This window comes from Arachis duranensis, chromosome 5 (genome assembly GCF_000817695.3).
Source record: "Arachis duranensis cultivar V14167 chromosome 5, aradu.V14167.gnm2.J7QH, whole genome shotgun sequence".
Taxonomy (NCBI): Eukaryota; Viridiplantae; Streptophyta; class Magnoliopsida; order Fabales; family Fabaceae; genus Arachis; species Arachis duranensis.
Genome location: NC_029776.3, coordinates 93,699,174 through 93,704,757, shown reverse-complemented (window position 1 = coordinate 93,704,757; position 5,584 = coordinate 93,699,174). Strand labels below are relative to the sequence as shown.

The window sequence follows — 5,584 nt, the reverse complement described above, 5'->3', positions numbered from 1 at the left end:
TTTTTAAAAATAATTTATTTAAGCTGTTTATCCAAACTGAACGTAAATCCATAGCATTTAGGCACATTGATAACTTCCCAGTCATTAACGCTTTTGATAATATACATTGCATTTAATTTCTTCTAGAGTTTTTCATGCTTAATCTGTTTCTCATTTTGGTTGGGCCCATTTTGAAACCAAATACATCTCTATTTTTTCATAGATAGATAAATCTACAGATAAATGTTACAAATGTTACGATATGGATGTCCATATTCATTCTATATCTACTCAACAAGCACTCTTGAAAAGTACATGCATTTAAGAATGTACGGTGCATGCTTTCTAACTTTTGAAAATGTGAATCTTGAATTTGTATAAATAGAGGAATGATCTTAGGCTTTAAGTAGCAACATAAGCAAGTAATAAAAAAAATCTATTCCCTCTTTATGTTACAATCAAATATTCTTCTCCTTATATTTTTACTACAATTCTTTCTCTTCTTTTATTTTATAAGTATTTTAAATTCTATTTTCTATTACTCTTTACATATAATATTAATAGCAATATTAATCATCTTTATTATATTGAGATAGTAACAATAAACAAATGCAATTCTCTCTCTTTTTGTTTTTAATACTTCTTTCTATCTTTGTATATATATACACAATACAACATATAATATTATTATATATATATAAATATTATTGAGCTAATTATTTTAATACTAGAGTCTTCTATTTATACATCTTTATTTTATATCTTTTATTTATTTTACAACACGTTATCAGCACGAGACTCTGATCAAATCTTTAGGAAGACTCAGGTAATATTTTCATTATGTCGAAGCTCTCTCATCTTGAATTCAATGCTCTTGATATATCTGGAAACAATTATTTATCATGGATATTAGATGCTGAAATCCATCTTGATTCAATGGATCTTGGAGATACCATTAAGGCTGAAAATAATGCATCCCAGAAGGATAAAGCCAAAGCCATGAAAAGCTCCAAATCACGTGCCCGCGTCAAGTACATGCATGCGTCGCTCCTCACTGGTTTTCTCCTTCAATTCTTGTGCTGCAGAAATTCCATCAAATCCAACTGAATGCTACCTAAAATAAACAGAATTGCACAAGACTTAAAGTAGCATCCATAGTGGCTAAAAGATAATTAATTCTTGATTAAACTGAATAATTTAAGTGCAAATTCACTAGGAAAAGATAAGAAAGATGCTCACGCATCACAACACCAAACTTGAACTGTTGCTTGTCCCCAAGCAACCAAAACTAATATAGGCTTAGGATGTGAATTTGCATGAGAATGAGAGTTCGATTAAGCTCATGTCTCTTCTTATAGTGGGGTTTATAACTGCAATCCTGAATAGTTTTGGCATCTCACTCTCCTTTGAATCAGAAGAATGTTACTGTCATTCGAAATTAGAATTCGGATAATATTATGAATTCTCTACTCTTTTAACATTTCAGTTTAATCCTTGAACACAGCAAAATTTACTTTAATTTATTTTTCTTTGGTGTTTTGCACCTTGAGCCTAGCCGTGACTTTAAATATTTTGTCTCAAGGGTTACTTGACACAGAAACACCACAAGCACTTAACTGGGGAACTCTCTTTGAGTTCTGATTTTTCTTTCAGTTACTCCCATACAGTGGTGCTCAAAACCTTTGGCATACTCTGTTAAACGCACTTGGTCTCGACTTTAAGTGTTCTGTCTCAAGGATTACTTGACACAATCACACCACAAGCATATGACTAGGAAAACAACTCTTTAAGCTTTTAATCATGTCTGACCTCCCTAGTCATTGATGCTCAGAGCCTTCGACCTTGCTTTTATTATTAATTATTTTTTCTTTTTCTGTTTCTTTTGTTTCAAGGGTTAAACTTTTATTTATTTCAGAGAAGTCATAATAATTCTCTAAATTCCTGTTCCTTATACATCAATATCCCTTGATTCAAATTCAAATATGCATTGTTCATACCATGCATTCAAATATCACAAATAATACCACCACATTTAAGTAAATAAGACTACTCTTAAATATAACTCAATTTCTCATGTAATACATCACTTTTTTTCTTTTGAATTCAAGCTTTAGTGAGTAATACATGAGACAATTTTTTATCATATTACTAAAGATCATGCAAGCAATCAAAGCAACAAAAAACAGAAGATAACACAATAAGAATGGAGGAGAAATAGAATGAAAGGAACGCAACCACCTCAGTTATACTGGTGGTCATCTCATTCCTTCATGAAGAACATTCTTCTCCCTTTGGTGCTAGACAGAAAAGCCATAAGCGAAACGTCAACACCAAACTTAAAGGTTTGCTTGTCCTCAAGCAAATAAGAACTGCAAACAGAGAAAGACATAAAAGTAATTAATATGATGAAAGAAGAATAAAAAGATAAAAGAACAAGAGAGAATTAGGATTTGCGAGGTGGATGATTTGAAATCAGGCACTGATGTGGTTCAATTGGGCGTCGCATGCGACGCATACGCGTGGATCGCACGAACTTCAAGCGACACGTACGTGTACGCATGAACGACCAGAATGGGAAAACGACGCGAACACGTCAGGGACGCGTCCGCGTGGTGGGGCTTGTGCGCCCAGCATAGTTTCAGCCCCACACCAACATAACTCTCTAGCTAAAACACCTTTTACGCCGATTTTATTCATCCACGCGTGCGCGTGCTTGACGCGTACGCGTGGAGTGCCAAAATTGCAATTGACGCCCACGCGTCATGGACGCGTATGCGTGAGACAATTTGTGCGCAAGGCACACTTCCTTCGCCACTCCCGCGCAAATCTCTGTTCACTTTTATTTTCCACGCACACACATATGACGCGTACACGCCAGCAACACTTGCGCGTCGTGTGCTCATTTTTTTGTGTGAAATATTCAGTTCCTACTTCTAAAATAGATGCATGATCAGTAAAATAGTGAAAACTCAATAAAAATCAAATAAGTAAGAAAACTACTACTACAAAAAATAACTAAGGATACGAAATTATCGGGTTGCCTCCCGACAAGCGCTTCTTTAACGTCACTAGCTTGACGGTCAGCTCCTATAAGGAGGAGGATCATAGGGGCTCAGCTCTTCACCCCTTACTTTGAACTTCTTTCCTGTGTCTCCATAAGGTAGCTCAATATGCTCCAGAGAAAGGATTCTGGTTACTGTATAAATCCACTTTGGATTGCTAGTCAACACCACTTTCATTCCTGGGGAGAAACCTTCAGTGGGGATCTTTTTGTTTTTTCATCCTCTGGGTACTTTCTTTTTAGGACCCTCTTCCTTGGTGGATGATGGATTCCCAACATCAAACTTAGATTTGATATCAGGAGGAATTTTATTGGTTGTTACCAAGGGAGGTTTGAGCTGTAGATTCTGATGTGCATCATCAGGGGGTTTTTGAAGGGTTGGATTAATGAGCTCAGTCTGCATGCACCTCTCTTCTTGACCTACTGAATGTACATCTTTGAAGACATGAAAGACTAGTTGCTCATCATGCACTCTAAGCACTAATTCACCCACTTCTACATCAATCAGAGCTCTTCCAGTGGCTAGGAATGGTCTTCCTAGAATTATAGAGGCATTCTCATCCTCCCCTGTGTCAAGAATCACAAAATCTGTTGGGAGGAAGAACTTACCCACTTTGACCAAGATATTCTCCACTAATCCGTATGCAAGCTTCGTAGATTTGTCTGCCATCTGTAATGCTATCTTTGTGAGTTGTGCCTCTTGGATTTGTAACTTCTTCATCACGGACATGGGCATCAAATTGATGCTTGTTCCCATACACATAATGCTTTCTCAAATGTGGTGCTCCCAATGGTGCATGGAATTTGAAAGCTCCCTGAATCTGGCATCTTCCTTGGCAAGTTATTCTGAATTACGACACTATATTCTTTAGTCAGGACTACTGTCTCATCTCCCTTTAAACGCTTCTTCTTTGACAACAACTCTTTCATGAACTTGACATAGATAGGCATTTGCACCAAAACCTCAGTAAAAGGAATATTGATTTCAAACTTTCTGAAGTCTTCCAAGAACTTTGAAAATTGCTTGTCCTTGGTCTCTTTTTGAAGTCTCTGTGGATATGGTATCTTAGGCTTGTACTCAGCAGCCTTTGGCAATGTAGGATGAGTGTTAAGAGAGTATGGAAATGGGTTGTTCGCACGCTTTGGAGGGGCATGCTCTATTTCTTCCTTCTTCTCCTCTGGAGCTTCTTTTTCAACTAACTATTCATTGACCTTGGTCTCAGAGCCAGCTACTTTACCACTTCTTAGTTGAATAACCTTGCAATCTTTTTCAATTGGCTCCTCAGCAACTTGTGCTTCCATACTTGCCACTTGTCCACTTATCAAGGTGATAGCCTTGCATTTCTCTCTTGGATTCACTACTGTATTACCAGGAAGGCTATTAGTGGTCCTTTGATCAATTTCATTAACTTTTGTGGCTAATTGACCCATCTAAATCTCTAAGTTCTTGATTGATGCTCTGGTTTCCTGTCTAAAACTTATCAACATTGCTTCCAAATCATTATTCTGTTGGGGCTGAGGAGTTGCTTGCTGAGATGACTGAAACTGGTGGTTATTAAAATTATTCTGTTGAAAACTACCTGAGAATTATGATTAAAATTCTGTGGCCTCTGAGGTTGCTCTCTCCACCCAAAATTTGGGTGATTTCTCCACCCCTGATTGTATGTCTTAGAATAGGGATCATTGTTGGAATTTCTAGGAGCACTCCCCATGTAATTGACCTATTCAGAAGAAAATTGAGCACAATCATAATTATCATTTTGCACAAAATTACCTGTCATGTCATAAGAGGCTTCTTGAGGTGGATTTTGGGTGTTGATAGCTGAGACTTGCATGCTACCCATCTGTTGAGTAAGTAGACTTATTTGCTGAGACATAAGCTTGTTTTGAGCAAGAAGAGCATTAAGAGTTTCTACTTCCATGACACCCTTCTTCTGAGGAGCCTCAGAGTTCACATGATTCTTTTTAGATGAGTATAAATATTGGTTGCTAGCAACCATTCAATAAGCTCAATAGTCTCCTCCGGCGTCTTCTTCTTGTACAATGAACCTCCTGCAGAATTATCTAAGCATATCTTGGACATTTTCCCCCATGCCTTCATAAAAGATATCTAGCTGAGTCCATTTGGAGAATATGTCCGGAGGGCATTACCTAGTCAGTAGCTTGTATCTCTCCCAAGCTTCATAAAGAGTTTCACCATCCTTCTGTCTGAAGGTCTAAACCTCCACCCTAAGCTTAGTCAGCTTCTTTGGTGGAAAGAATTTAGTAAGAAACTCAGTAACAACCTTGTTCCAAGTGTCTAAACTCTCCTTGGGTTGGGAATCTAGCCATAGCTTTGCTCCATCCCTCAGAGCAAATAGGAAGAGCATGAGTTTGTACACCTCTGGGTTTACTCTATTTGTCTTCCCAGTATCACAAATCTGCAGAAAATTGGAAATAAATTGATTTGAGTCTTCGTGGAAAAGACCATGATACTGGCAGTTTTGTTGCACCAGGGTGACCAATTGTGGCTTCAATTCAAAGTTGTTTGCAACTATAGGAGGC

The 5,584-nt window shown here is 37.4% G+C and overlaps 1 non-coding gene across 1 annotated transcript; it reads left to right on the top strand.

Annotated features, from left to right (window-relative positions):
• The first annotated feature begins 5,170 nt into the window (after positions 1–5,170).
• LOC127747927 (small nucleolar RNA R71) lies at positions 5,171–5,277 on the top strand. The gene has a single exon (XR_008009873.1). It is a non-coding gene; the product is annotated as a small nucleolar RNA R71 (small nucleolar RNA).
• Positions 5,278–5,584: the final 307 nt, after the last annotated feature.